This window comes from Rhinolophus ferrumequinum, chromosome 10 (genome assembly GCF_004115265.2).
Source record: "Rhinolophus ferrumequinum isolate MPI-CBG mRhiFer1 chromosome 10, mRhiFer1_v1.p, whole genome shotgun sequence".
Taxonomy (NCBI): domain Eukaryota; kingdom Metazoa; phylum Chordata; class Mammalia; order Chiroptera; family Rhinolophidae; genus Rhinolophus; species Rhinolophus ferrumequinum.
Window position 1 is genome coordinate 86,958,917 of NC_046293.1, and position 15,673 is coordinate 86,974,589.

A 15,673-nucleotide genomic window follows, 5' to 3' on the forward strand; every position below is an offset into this window, starting at 1 on the left:
CCCGAAATCTCAGAAAACAAAACATGTCTTCATTTATTCCTTTTTGGACGGGGATACCAGACTGGTAGAAAGAAGAGGCATCCAAACCATACTTGCTTTCAGCATGGTGTTTGACAAGATCTGTCATAATCACCTCGTGGCTGGGACGCGAACTGGCTGAAGGCTCATGGGTACAACCATGGAGGGTCAGACCGATACCCAGAGAGCACTCATTAGTGCCTACATCAGCTTGAGAGAAGCTATGGTGGTGAGCCATAGAGATCTCTCTTTTACAATTCCCTGATAGGATTTTTGTTTGTGTCTTAGAGGAGATGCTTCTCAGATTCTCACATGACACAGAGAATGAAGGAGAGCTGCTATGAAGGATGGTAAGGTAATATTACTACTAATAACCACAAGCACTGAGCACTTGCCATGTGCCATGAATTGTGTTAAATATACTTTTTTTCCACAAAATTATCACATTTAAATTATACCACTCTATGAGGGAGGTGGTAATGTTTTCTCCATTTCAGAGACGAAGAAACTGATGTTTTAAGAGATCAAGTCATTTGCCCAAGATTGACACAGCTCATGTGGGTGGAGGTATAAAATTCTAAATCCAGGTATGTCTGGCACCAGAGTCTGAACTAAAGGACTCTAAGGAATTTTGACAGGACCCAGCTGGGAGCTTAAATCCACATGATATCGTAGGGCTTAACACGTGCACTGTAATTCTATTGCACAGATGAGGACGGGGCTGATCTAATCTACCCCATCCACGTGAATGACCTGGGAACTTCAGTTGACCACAGGCTCCAAAGAGAAAACAATGAAGAGAGTTAATCAAATTTTGGCTCTATTCGTGGACACATAGTGTTTAAATGAAGACAGCTAACAGTCTGCTGGCTGTGTGATCAGAACACATTTTAAGGTAAATCAGAGAAAGTCAGCCAAGATAGATCCAGAAACTATATTATATGAAAAATGGATAAAGAAACTGATGCTATTTTAGGCTGAGAAGGCCTAAGCCATCACATATTTAAGGAGCCGTCATATTAAAACAAAACAAAACAGTGTATTCTGCATTCCTCTAAAAGGAAGAACAGGGGTATGTGAGTAGAAGACATGAAGAGCCACACTTTGGCTCAATCTAGGGAAGAACTTTCTAACGACTGGAACTGTCTAGAAATATAATGGGCTGCTTCTCAGCGTGGTCAGTTTGCTATTGTTACACAAATTTAAACAGCCTGGGTGAGCCCCTGTTAACCGAGAGGAGAATTCCGTGGGAGCCGGGAGGAAGACAGAGGCCATGTAAGCTCTCTTTTTCAAATTCAAAATGCGAAAACTCAACTTAGATGTTAGCTTATCAGAACGTGGGTAGTGGTTATAGAATAGTGAATTATTCATTAAAATAATATCAAATAATCCTCAAACAGATCCAAATATGGTAAAGCAATATGGTTTGTTGGGAAGTAGGGGAGTTCCTACTTTAATTCCTAATTTAATTTGAAGCTACCTGAATTCACATCTGCATGATCTAATTGGCAAAGACCCATTCATACCAGAATAAGAATTTAAAACTTAATCACTTTTGGTTATAGTACGCAGTTAAATCTCCTGATCACTTACCTCTGTTTTTTGACACTCCGTAGTTAAGAGATTTATTATAGTTCCTTATAAGTAACTTTACTCCTAAGTACATACTATACTGCTTTCATTCAGTCTTGACCATTTAGTTGATTTGGGGTAAAGCGGTACAATTAGGTGATTGCTACTCCAAAAAGCTATTCTGAAGACAAAGGAATTCTTTGGCTTATTAGAAAGTTTGTGCTCACATTTTTTTTTTTCAATCAGAGCCGGTCTTGCCTGTGTGCCAGCGCCATCTAGTGATGAAATGAGCACATATTCTGGCAAAGGAGAAAAACCCAGTTGCTAACAATCGATGCCACACCACTTCTTTCTGCACCCCAGAATATTTGGATTGGAAGAACGGCCCCCTCCGGGGGGGAGCAGATATTTAATATCTCTGTATAATTCAGGAAGGTCTTCCCCAAGATCCTACGCAGAGATACCTATTTTTTAGTTTAGTTCCCAGAGTAAGCATTAATCCAAGAGGCTGGGGCTGAAATCCTCCCCCATTAATGAAATGAAATCCTCCCAAGACAAATGGAAAGGAATGAATTAAATGGGAGGGATCACAGTGATTTTTTTTCCTTTTTATTCCTTTTAGTTTCCCTTCTTTTTAGAACTCATGGCAGGTTAAGACATGCAAGGCATGTGACGGGAGGCCTGTGGAAATGCTCAGAAATAGCTTTAGCTGGTGGGAATGGATCTGAAACGAAAGGATAAGACAGGAAAACGCACAAGTACCCGACTATACAGGGTGGGTGGGAACTTAATTTTTTTTCAGGGCAATGATTTTTGAGACGTCGTTCCTGGGCTGATCTTGTTCAACTCCATGTGAATTATCAGACTTGTCTTAAAACCATTCCGTATTTAATCCACTGCACTTTGAAGAGAAAGATATCATATGCATTCCTGCTCCAGTTTTAGGGTTATTCGGGATTGGGGATAATGAAAGAATATTCTATCCAATGAAAATATTATAAGCATGAGACAAGCATCATCCCACTAAACATAGACGGAGGGGTTTCGATGGGATGATTGCTAAGATCCCTTTTCGCTTCTGGGAGTTTCTTAGTCTGTGATTAGGTCATCCATAAGATCAGTAAGGACTGTCTTTGTGTCAGGGGGACCTGCACAAAGGACACAGAGGTTGGTAGAGTGAGAGACGCCTGTCTCTTTAGTTCTGCAGGTGAGTCAAAGCAAGCTGATCTGGACCAGAGATCTCATCATTCATCATTCTCAGTTGCTTCCTGCCCCTTGCATTCTTTGGATGGCTTGCATATTTACTTTATATCTTTGTCAGGTCCTACACGTGGCTCTCTTTTTAGTTCCCTCTGGTAAATGAAAAGTCTCTCAAAGGCAAGGAGTTGATCTTTTGCCCCTTGTATCTCTAGGCATCTTGGCGCTGACATCTCTGAGCCCAGCATCAGATTTGGCTCATTATGACATCAGTCCTGGACTGTGAGCTCTGGCATCGACCTTGGAGATCACCAAGTCCAATTGTCTCATCTTTTTGAGGTGAAACTGAGGCCCCAAAATGGGATGTGACAACCTAAATATCACTCAGGCAGTTAGGACCAGAGCTTGGATCAGCCCTTGAGTCTCCCGACTGCTCTTGACATTAACATGGCATCTCAGGCTTCTCTCCCGTGATGGCAGGGAACTTGCACCTCCCCACCTCCAACTGGAAGCAGGCAGCTGCAAGCAAGAGACTGTTTCAAACAGTGTGTGAATACTGTCTTCTACTCCATCATATAGATGGGGTTTTTTAACATTAAAATGTTAGATTTTTTTTTTCTAATAAGGAAAATTTGTACTGAAGATATAATGGGGAAGAGTCATTTATTTTCTTTGGCATAAAGCTATTAACCTTGGATTCAGAACAAAGTTGTAACTTTGGGTAGAGAGCTTGGGGCTTAGGAATGGTGAACAGTTTTGCTAAGCATAGTTCTGGGCCCCCTGAAGCTACGTCAGGGAGGAAAGAGGCAGAAGGAGGTAAACAAAGGAGGAGAAGCCGAGGTCCTATCTGTTTAAAAGAAGAATTGTTTTAACAGCATTATTAAGCTATAATTCACATACCGTACTATCCTTCCATTTAATGTGTGTAATTCAATGGCTTGAGAGGGCATGAGAAGACCTGGTGATCACTGTGTTACAAACAGACCTCCACGCAGTGCCTTTTGGAACTGAAGGAAAGGCAATACCTAGTTTTTAAATGCAATTTATGCTCTGTCCTGCCTCCTAGTGATCTGTAGGGCATTAGTGATCCACAGACACACCTCTCCATTGCAACCCCAACTTCACCTCCCAAACTGAACCAAAGCTCTGTGCATAGACATACACTTGGTTTGCTGGGCAGTAGCAATTAACCTCAGGGATGAACTTGCAGGAAAGGGCAGTTCTTGAGTTGTGGGGGAAGGGAGCACAGGGCCAGGGCAAGGGCCATAGGTGATAAAGCAATGAGCAACACTGCATTTTTAAAAACAACATGAATTTATCCTAGGAGAGTACTTGAATTGCAATTGCAATTGGGTAGTCAGGGCTGGTATTGGAAGTAGAAGTGTTGAAACCACCCTGAGAGGTGGCATAGAGTCGTGATGAGGGCTTGGAAGCCAGGCATCTGGGTTTGGATCTTTGGTCTTTGGCCAAGTTATAATAATTAATCGCTGAGCTTTAATTAATCATTCCCTTACATATAAAAGGGGGTAATAAGAGTACTTATTTTATAGGGTTGCTGTGAGAATTTTATTTGTTAACATATAGAGAGCTTATTACATTGTCAGGCACATACTTTGTGCCCTGTAACTATTTGCTAATTGTTACTGTTATACCAGGCCCTGTTCAATCTACACAGCTCTGCTCCCCTTTTTCTACACACACACACACACACACACACACACACACACACACACACACACACACTCCTTAGGAACTTGGCACCAGCTGTTCTCTCTGCATGGAACACTCTTTGCCCAGACACCCGTTAAGCTTGCTCCCTTCCCTTCTCCAGATTGTTCCTCAATTGTTAACCTTCTCAGTGAGGGTCATCCTGACTACTCTCATATCCCTTTCCCTGATCTATGTTATTTCTATAGTTATTACCGCGTAACACACTATATCATATACTTAATTTGTTATATTACATTATCTGTTCCCCCCCAGCATGTAAATTTCACAAGTGCAGGGATTTTTCTCTATTTTCTTAACTGATATATCCTAAGAGGCTAGAGACAGTGCCTGGAACCTGGGAAGTGCTTACTAAATATTTGTCGAATGAAGATTGGAAGAGTAATTCACATTAGATGATCCGCTGTAATTTCTTGACCTCCCCGGACGTCCTCCTCGGAAATCCCCATGTGTCTGGAATGACCTAAGTGCAGGCAGTACACTGGCTACCCTTTCCACCACCTTAGGCTTTTCCCGGCCTCTCCCTCTCTCTTCATTTTGAAAATGATTTCTTCTGGAAGTGTTTTCCGGCTTTCTGCTTTTACCCTCAAAGCTTCTCACACTCTTTTCCAAGTCATTTCTGTTGTTCCTTTCCGGATAATTCTTATTAAGTCCTTTTCTGCAATGTGATGACCAAAACCCGAATGTGGCATTCCTAGAAGGAAAGCCCAGGGCCCTTTCAGAAAGCTCCATCCTCTAATTAGGATGGCCACACATCTCAGCTGCCGCTTGGGACGGCTGCTGTGACCTGCATGCTGATGCTCATTATTGTGCCTAGGTAATTTCCCCGGGCAGCTCAAACTAATAATCAGTCGTATTTTCAATGGAGCCTTTCCAGTTAGTGTGCATGAGGTATTTAGCACTTTTCTTTTTTGTAGTTGCATTTAATTCCTTGTCATGTTTCCTAATTAGGAAGATTTACAGGATTCATTTTGATTTTTTAAAAAATTCCTTCCCAGGAAATGCCTATCTGGGCTTCAGCAAATGTTTCGTCTGCCGATTTCACCTCTACATGCCTGCTGGGTTGTTAACATGTCGGACTTCAGCAGCAGGGCCGATTCTGGGCTGCCTCACTGCAGGCTGGTTTTCAGACTGAGGCTGGCTCTTTATATTCAAGGCTGATGGGCACAAATGCAGCTTTTTCTCCCTTACTCCGGTACCCTCCTACGGCCCCTCATCTCTCCTTTTGCACCTTCTTCGGGTCTCCTGTTCCTCCTTTCTGTTGAATCCAGCCTGTCTTCCATATGCATTCCTAGTGCTCCCCCATTTCTGGCTGTAAATGTGGCCTTTAAAAATAAAAACAATTATGAAAATAGCATTAAAATAAAATAGGTAATATGTACTGTATCTTGCATCTCACCATTTACTAGGTTCTCTTTTCTCCTTCTCATTTTTATGGGCGATTATTCCCCTCCCCCACTCCCAAATTTACCTTGCCGCTCGACTACCTTACCGTGTTTCCCTGAAAATAAGACCTAGACAGACAATCAGCTCTAATGCATCTTTGGGAGCAAAAATTAATATAAGACCCGGTCTTATATTATATATATTATATTATATAAGACCGGGTCTTATATTATATTATATTATACCCGGTCTTATAGTAAAATAAGACCAGGTTTTATATTAATTTTTGCTCCAAAAGATGCATTAGAGATGACTGTCCGGCTAGGTCTTATTTTTGCGGAAACACTGTATTTTCTGATTATTTTCAAGCTTTCCAGTGAAAGGTCTCCTTTGCTCCTCTTCTAATCTCCTTTCCCCTGGGGCGTTTCCTCTTGCCCCTCCTGGCATTCAAAGATCTAATAAACTCCACCAGGTAGGAGGGGTCTGCAATCACTCAGGACTGGGTTTAGCACTGTTGAAGACCTCTCCATTCGAATACACACAGAAAACATGAAAGATAAAGTAAAATGTCTTCCATTTGTTTGGTCTTCCTGAGAAAACTAGCGACCACGGTCAATATGCATCATTTCTACTCTGTGGCACTTTGCCGGGAATTATGATGGAGGGGGAAGCATTCCAGTGCCAGGCTGTGTAACAAAGTTTCAAGCATTGCATGCAGAGAGTAACCTATTGAAAGACTGTGAGATGTTGAGCCCCAGTGGTTGAGCCCACCCTTGAAAAAGGTATGGGAGAGTGAAGGCGTGTTCTATAAGGATATTTTAGAAGCCCTAGATCCATTACATTTCCTCAGCAAAATAAAAGGTGGATTATATTTTGTACGAACACACATACCACCAGAACCCAGGTAGTTTATTTACATGAGGCGGAGATAGTGACCTGGTAGCTCAGGTAAATCTGACAGCCCATTCCCAGCCTAAATGGGACAGCAGGATTAGGCCACTTGTCGGCATATACGAATACAGTGTTGAAGGGAAGCTGGAAATCCACATTATTTAATGTGAAATTTCCCAGTTTTAAAATGTGGCTCATTTATTAAAAATTTTAAATACTCTGTATGCTAAAGCTCACTAGCTATCAGTTTGCCACCCCAAGACTAAATGATCATTAAGCTTGTTTTCCATACTTGCTCTCTAAGTGGTTATAAATTAAGTGTAATAAGAGAAAACTTATTACTAAAGTTTGCACAGCTATTTTCAGTTTATGAAATATGCTTCCTCCATATTACTTTGGGATATGGCGGTATATTTCAAAAGCTTATCCATCTGATATACGAGGTCTGACAATTAAGTTTGCGACCTCATCCTGGAAAAAGTGCTCCATACCTCATTGTTAAATATCACTACGGTCACCTTTAAAGTACTCCCCTTGGGAAGCATCGACGCCAGTGCCTAGTACACACTTCAAAGCAATTTTGGAACTCATTTTCTGGAATGGCCATCAGAGCTGTCTTCCTTTCAAAATTTCCTTTATCTTCGGGTAAAGAAAGAAGTCATTGGGGCCAGATCAGGTGAGTAGGGAGGGTGTTCCAATACAGTTATTTGTTTACTGGCTAAAAATTCCCTTGCAGATAATGCCATTTGAGCTGGTGCATTGTCGTGATGTAAGAGCCATGAACTGTTGGTGAAAAGTTCAGGTCGTCTAACGTTTTCATGCAGGCTTTTCAGCACTTTCAAACAGTAAACTTGGTTAACTGTTTGTCCAGTTGTTACAAATTTATAATGAATAATCCCTCTGATATCAAAAAAGGTTAGCAACATCGTTGCAACAAGTTCTCAAACTTAATTGTCAGACCCTGTATATCTAAAGCAGTTGTGTTCGCTCCATCCCATTCTCTGACCTCCAGCTTAGGCAACTCAAGGCTTCAAGGAAATGAAGTACAGTCCAACCTCACAAAAGGTTGAGGAGCTGGTCCTAATCTTTTCAGTTGCATTTGCTTTTAGAAGTCCACTCCACCTTTGATGAAGAGCTAATTCCTAAATTACTTAAATTGCTATTGTTCATTAACCAAACTTGCTAAAGACAATAATAAAAAAATCATCATTAACAATGGAGCAATTTCATTAATTATAAATAAATTTTAATCGTAATTAAAAAATTAATGAATTGAAAAAAAAATTAATGAATTGAACCCAGTAGTGTATTCAGAGAATAATGAATACATGATGAAGCAGAGTTTATTTCAAGAATGTACGCATAGCTTGAACATTAGGAAATCTACTACTATATTTCATTATATTAAAAGTCAGAGTAAAAACTGAATATAGTAACAGAGTTTACGAGACAGTTGATAAAATTTAACATCCTTTTCTAACTAAAAGCTCACAGTAAACTAGGAATGAAAGGAAATTTCTTTAAAGACGATTGTGTATTTAAAGAACATCTAGCACCAACTAAGGGCAAACGTTTGTCTTACTGCAGTCAAGACTGAATGCTCATTATCTTGTTCTGTATTCTTCAAAAATGTTCTGAGGAATGCAATAGGAAGATAAAAAAACTGCATTTTCTGTAGGTGATATGATTGTCAACATAAAAATTCAGAGACATCATCAGCTAACAAGCTATTAGAACTAATAATATAGTTTTACAGTGTAGTAGGATGTAAGTTAAAGACACAAAAACCAACAGTTTTCCTAACTTAGAGCAATGAAAAGTATCTCATTCACAATAACAACAAAAACTATAAAATATCTAGGAACAAACTTCCCAAGAATTATGCAAATCTATGTGAATATATGTATATATATATATATATATATATATATATATATATATATATATGGATATAAAAGACATGAAGAGATGCGTTCCTGAATAAGACAATTCATGATTTTGAAAAATTTGAAAGGGAATTGGGAGAGGACTTGCTTTACAAGAGAGCAAATGTGTTACAAAGCTATAGTAATTATAAGTGTGGCATAGCATAGGAATAAGCAGAAAGCTAATAGAATAGACAAGAATGTTCAGAAACAGATGCACACACATAAATTTAGTTTTTGATTAGTGTGGCACTTTAAGGTAGTGGGAAAAGAATAGATTATTCGTTAAGTGATATTGGTGCAACTGGCTAATCATTTAGCAAAAAATAAAGTGAAAAAAAGTAAAGTGAAGATCCCTATCTCAACCATGTATAAGAATAGAGATTGCAAATTTACACATTATTTTTTAGTGTAGTTTGGCAATATATATCAAAAATTGAAATTTCCATAATCTCTCATTGAACAATTCCATTTCTTAGAACTAATTCTAAGGAGGTAAATGGACAAATGTACAGAAATGTTAGTACAAGAATGTTTATCATAGAAATGGTGGAGGAAAGAAAAAAGGAAAGGTGAAGGGAAGGGCTCTTTGCTAGTATATCCATATCTAGAAGATAGTTTTAAGTTATAACCATAAGTCTATATTTTGGTAAAGTACCTACGTGCATTTTGGAAAGTACCTACGTTTATTTTTTATTTTTTATTAGTTTCAGGTGTAATAGACATTTACACCCCTCACAAAGTGATAACTCTCCTCCCCCAATCTATGCACCCTCTCACATCGTATAAAGCTGCTACAATTCCATTGACTCTATTCCCTATCCTGTGCTCATCGTGTGACTATAAGTATATATATTTAATTCTAGTACCTACGTTTACTGTGGACAAGGTTCATTCCTTATTTTGCAACATCTGAGGTTTTCAAGATGTCCTAAGATGACTAAGATACAAAGTAGAGCTACTAAATTAACCAATTTGTAAATATCTTTTTGTTATAATTGATAAGAAAGAGGCATCTTGCACGTGAAACTGTTAAACCATATCTGAGAGATGCACGTCAGGACTTGTTCATTAGGTTGGTGGCAGAGGGGCAGAAGGAAGGATAGAGGGAGGGAAGTGTGTGGATGTGCTCATATTTACATTGTAATGATAACCACTAATGTGTGTGCATCTCTTTTAGCTGGACTCTAGGAATACATTGTTAAGTATTTCAGTGGAAACTTGCCTCCTTGCTACTATTTTAAAAGTATAGATCATAATGAATTCTCTTAGAAGCATTATACTTTTTATACTCTGTTGCTTTATGCCTCATTTTTAATTGAACGTTAAAGGAATGCAGTATTTTAATTGTAACTCTGCCAGTATCTTTAAGTAGAGGCCTGTTGCCATTTTTGTCCTTTATGAAAGTTTTGTTGCCAAGAAAGGCAGGATTACATTTTTTTTTTTCCTCTTCCAGATTTAGTTGGTGTAGTATATTCTTGGTTATCAGAATACTCGTATAGCTTTGGGACTTTGAAATGGTAAATATTCATGATGTGTAAAAAGGCTTGATACATAACTGTGTGATCTTAATTACTTAATAATGGACGCTTTGTTGTATAAATACACACAGGGGACCTAGAAAGACATGCCAAACTGTAACCTGCTTGTGATTATGGATGACCTTGTACTTTGCTTCTTGTGTTTTCTAGTTTCCTATTATATGCATATGTTAACTTTTAAAAAATAAACGTTATTTTAAAAACCTAAAAAAAAAAAAAAAGAATATTGCTTTTTTTTGGAATAGTAGAAAATTGAAAAACACTTAAATGTCTATCACAATGGATTATTTCAAATGTGTAACATACATACAAACCATGGAATGCCATGAGACTGTAAAATGATGACTTTAAAATGATGAAATAGATTTACTCATATATGTATGGAATAAAGAAAATCCACACATATTAAGTGAAAATATCAGGTTTTAAATCTGTAGGTAGTCATTGATCAATTTTTGTTTTGATGTGTGAAGGTATAGAAAAGCCCAGAAGGATCTGTAGCAAACGGTTTTTCATTTCCCATGGGTAGATTCTACTTCTTTGCCTAGAAGATTCATCCCCTCTCTTAGCTCTCTTTACCCAGGTAACTTCGAAAGGAGTACATCCTTGAGGTCTTAGCTTAAACTTCTTAGGGAGAAAGGTGGGGGGGGGGGGCCGCGGACCCCTATCCTAGGTGAGCACGCTCTCATGGAACCCTGTGTACTTGCCATAGTACCCATAAACCATACTGCACCTTTTTATTGATCTAAATTACTTACTTTTTGTTTTTTCCTTTGGACTCTAAGCTCCATGAATGAGGGCACGGACTACATACGGATCAGTCTTGTTCACTCCAGCCAGAGCCTAGCAGTGTCTGGCAAATAACTGTCACTTACCGAGCGTTTACTAAATGCTGAATACTGTGCTAAGTGCTTTAAAAGGTGTCATTACACCCCTAGGTAGATAGCATTATCATCTCCATTCTGAAGATGAGGAAACTGAGAGTGAGATTGTGAAGCTTATCCCAAATGCCACTGGTTGCGTTGGGATCAATTCCCAGGCCTGTCTGCCTCGTGGCCCCTTACACACATTGTACGGTAATCAATCAACATTGAAGGAAATCTAACCAACTGTGGCTCGAGGATCCCTGGGTGGGAGATTGCGGTGGGGATTTAGCGCTAGAAGGCTGGTTGCACTAGAAGCCCTTTAAACCCCTTTACAACCCAGACACTCGCACGCCCGGGGCTTTCCGTCCGGCCGGCGGAGCCCGGAAACGGGCAGGGGGCGGGGCGAGTTTCCGGGGGCGGGGCGGGGCCGGCGCTGGTTGGCCGGCTTCGGGCGGAAGTCGGAGGTTAGGTGGTCCGCAGACGCTGGCTTGTGACAGAGGGGGAGAAGGAAGGCCTGCGTAAAGGTTCCTCTCCATCACTTCGCTCCCGGGCACCCTCGGAACAAACCCCAACACCCCGGCCCCGCGGCTAGCCCCTTCCCCTAGGCTCTCTCCGCTCGATTTCGCCACCGTTATGTGGGAAGCGAATCCGGTGAGTAGCCGGGCGGGACGGGGCGGACCCAATGGGCGGGGTTGATGGGAGGGGCGGGAGGGGGTTCCCCGGCCCTGCTCCCCCCTCACCCGCTTCAGGCTGGATGTTGAATTCCGGGCTCGAGGACCCCGGCCCTTGCGGCTTCTCCTGGCCTCTGCCTGTTTGAATGGTGGAGATGGCTCGGTGGGTTCTCCGACGCTGGATTGTTGTCCTATTATTAGTTATTTATTTTGCTTGCTTTGGTTTCTCCGCCTCCCTCCCTTCACCTTTTTAAACTTTGTGTTTTGTTTTCTAATTGGAGTTACTGGGCTTCGGACCTGTTACTCCTTTGCCTTAGGTGTACCTGCCAGTCCCACCCATCTAAAGCTAGGGGATCGGACCCCCGTGCCTTGAATGGGCCTCGGAGGAACCGTCAGTACTCCTTTTCCCCTCTTGGTGGACAGCCATGTAAAACTTGGGGGACCGAGTGTTTGTTCTAAGCTTCTAGATGGTGAAGTTCTTAGATGTTTCTTTTTCAGTGGACAGAACTGATGACCTGGAACATTTCAACTGCAAGTCTTGTCTCCCTCCTTCTTGTTTGATTCCGGTATATGCATTGTGCCTACGTGTATTTTTTGTCTGTTTTGTTGTTATACATTTATTTATTTAATGTGCAGCCCTCAAAGAGTGGAATATGTTTGCCAAGACTATTCCAATAATCTCTTGGTAGAGTTGACATCGCTTAGTAACATGGTAACTGTACACTATTTACGCCTTATGAGTTGACTGGAAAAGTGGCAGAACCACATTTCAGCAAATTGTTGGACTAAATATGTGGAACTACCCGATATGCTGAGAGATCTGCCTAAATTTATTTTATAATTCTGTTTGCATACTTGCAAAAACTCCTTTGATGTAATCAGTACTTCTTCCATGTCTGGAATATATTTCCAGATAAATTAGAGAGTTTGTCAGTTAATTCTGTTAGTTTTTATCCAACAGAAACTAGTGTGTTGGTGTGCATTCGTTGGTTGCCCATTGTGGTTTCATCTCAGTACATCACCTAACAGTGGTCATCATCTAAGATTTATTTATTCATTTATTTATTTTTTGTTCATACCTATAATCCTCTAATACCAGGCCACATCAGAGGAAAGTAGTTGCTAGTATTTGATTTTAGCCAACATAATTTAGAATTATGAGAATGTGCTTTCTGCTTATATATGTACTTTCACTATTTGTCATCAACAATCTTCATTTTGGTGTGTGTGTGTGTGTGTGTGTGTGTGTGTGCGCTCGCACTTTGTATTGGCAGTGGCAGTCTTTCTCGTCTTAGTTTCTCCATAACAAACCTTTTAGTCACCCAAATACATGTCTTGCTCAGTTACATGTTTTAAATCCTTGACTATATTCTAAGCTCCATAATCGGCAGGGGTTTTTGTCTTTTTGTTTACTATGGTATCCTCAGACTAGAGAGCGGACCTGGCACAGCTAGTAGGCCCTCTGTAAATATTTGTTGCATTAACAAAGGTGATTGAATTAGTACTAGAGAGAGTCCTTTGCTCCCACTGTTGAGTCTCCCTCTTCCATCACTTACACATCAGCATTTGTTATTGGATCATTTGTGTGTTTGTGAGGATTATAAAGGATTAGTGAATTTCTCATATTTGGTTTATTATATCATTACCTCATTTCTTTGTAAGAAATGCTGTTTTCTCTGAAATCTAACGATTTTCCTTGATTTCAGTAGAGTATACTGGCTTTTATTAACAGTGGTGAACCTTCCACATATAATCCCATTTCTTTTAACCCTTATACCACCCTAATGTCTTAATGCTACCTTATTTACTTACTAATACTGTTTTTCTTTCTATGAACATATGAATGCTGTCAATAAAGACAGTTTAGTTTTTAAAATTACAGTCAACATTCTGCATGTGGATATCTCAAAGTCATTTGTTAGTTTCTTTTCATAGAAGGGGCATCTGGATAGTCTGTCCAGCTATGCTCATAGAATGAAAATTAATTTTAATCTTTCTGTAAACCAGACACCATTGGTGAAATGTAAAAAACCCCACAATGATCCTAAAGATAAATGCAGATGACTTTTGGATTCCCCACCAATTTAAGTAATTGCTTATCATTTCTTTCCATTGAATGAGAGAATAAATTCTCTGTGAAGGAAGGTCATTGTAAACTGTTTTAATTGAAGACTTCTGCCTAGTTTCTCCCTGTATCTTTTTGTTAGCATCCATGTCCTTAAGATCTGCAAATATACCTACTGTTGCAAATATACCTTCTGTATGATACTGTATTCCACTCACAAGTGTTTTGAGGAAATACTACGCTGGGTTCTAGGTAGTTTCACCGTAAACATCTTTGCCAGAAATGTTTTTGTTGCAAGCATTTTCACAGCAAACATTTTTACCACACAACTAATTGGCGGTAAGGCATTTTCGCTATAAAAGATTTAAATAACTGGTTGACAGTTTGGTTTCATTTCTCCACTGATGAATCACTTGCTTTCAGACTTAAGGTATTTAAGCCAGCTGTCAGTTTGGTTTCGTTTCTCCATTGACAATGTCCTCACAGTACTCCCATTTTTATATTACATAAATCTTGGCCAGATTGCATACTATACTAGAAAATGGTCACATGCCAGTTTTTGCAAATCCTTCAGTGAGCAGTCATCCCTCCCACCCATCAAAATCAAGTTTACCAAGCTATTAAACATAAAAGAAGTAATGACTAATTCACAGCAGTCTTAGCATTATCTGTTCTTTTGTTAGAAACTCATACCTCTCTTAATGAAGTTAGTGAAAAAGAAAAGTGCAGTGCTGAACGAGGAGACAAATCAGCACACAAACAAAAAATGTATGAGCGCAAGACTTCGAAGACAATATATTTCCATTTTTTGCAATAAAGTCTTTTTAATTTTGTGATTAATTTTTCATGTTTTATTGTATACTTTTTAATATTTCTCTTTAATTTTTCATTCTTTTATCTTTTACGGAGAAATTGCCTTATTGTCAATTAGTTGTGCTGTGAAATGCTTGTGGCGAAATGCTTGCCGCACAGATGTTTACAACAAAACTACTGGACATGTTTACACTGACCCAGTAATATTCAGAGATAGCCGCCCCTTCCAGGTGAAAAGTCTCCATGACATGGTTTGAGTGGAAAATCACCACTGAGCTTGCAGCATTTTCTTGGGGGAAAAACCCAAAACAAGATAACCCAGGAGCTACAAAAACTTATTTAAGTACACAATTTTATTTTTCAATCCAGTCATGAGGTCAGCGACGATTGTGCTGAAGCCTATCACTGACGAGGCCCCTTGAGGGGAGCAGGTGTCCCGCCCAAGGCAGACCAGGCTGGCCAAAGCAGCAGACACACTTGGATAGGAGCTCCTAGTAGTTCACCCACCTGGGGGGGGTGGGTAGCTCGTGACTCATATCCCCCAGTTTAGGAAAGTGGCGAAATCTGTAAAAGGGAGTTGGAAGTATTGCCATCACTGTCTTGACTCAATGTACCCTGACTGTATCCCGCCTTTTTCTGTCTCTTTCTTGGCCGTTGTCGTATCCCTCTTTGCTGGGATTAGAATAAGTAGATCAGTATTACATACGAGGGAGTTTCAGCTTCTCTCTGTCGCATTGATGAGGGGAACTAAAAAAAATGACAAGCATCTGTTCAAGGTTATAAACCAACTATTACAGTAATAATAAGACCTTTATAGAAAGGGATAGACTCCTCTAAAATTCCCTTGTATTGATTCACTCATACTATTAAAATAATCTGGTGTGTTAGCTAAGGGAGGGGAAAATGATTTTCCCAAGACCACACAGGTGAGTAAGCAACAGAATTAGATCAGTACCCGTGTCCTCTTGCACCCCATTCTGTTGCTTGGTGGCAGCCACGA

The 15,673-nt window shown here is 39.9% G+C and overlaps 1 protein-coding gene across 5 annotated transcripts in view; it reads left to right on the forward strand.

Annotated features, from left to right (window-relative positions):
- The first annotated feature begins 11,589 nt into the window (after positions 1 to 11,589).
- The window catches only part of PARP11 (poly(ADP-ribose) polymerase family member 11), a 38,231-nt gene continuing 34,147 nt past the window's right edge, over positions 11,590 to 15,673 (forward strand). For 3 of the 5 annotated variants that reach the window (XM_033117912.1, XM_033117908.1, XM_033117909.1), the window contains exon 1: positions 11,590 to 11,775. The gene's annotated coding sequence lies outside the window, so the exon portion shown is untranslated. Of the gene's footprint in view, positions 11,776 to 11,834; positions 11,959 to 15,673 lie in introns of those variants that run through there. The other 2 variants (XM_033117910.1, XM_033117911.1) reach the window with 1 other exon arrangement.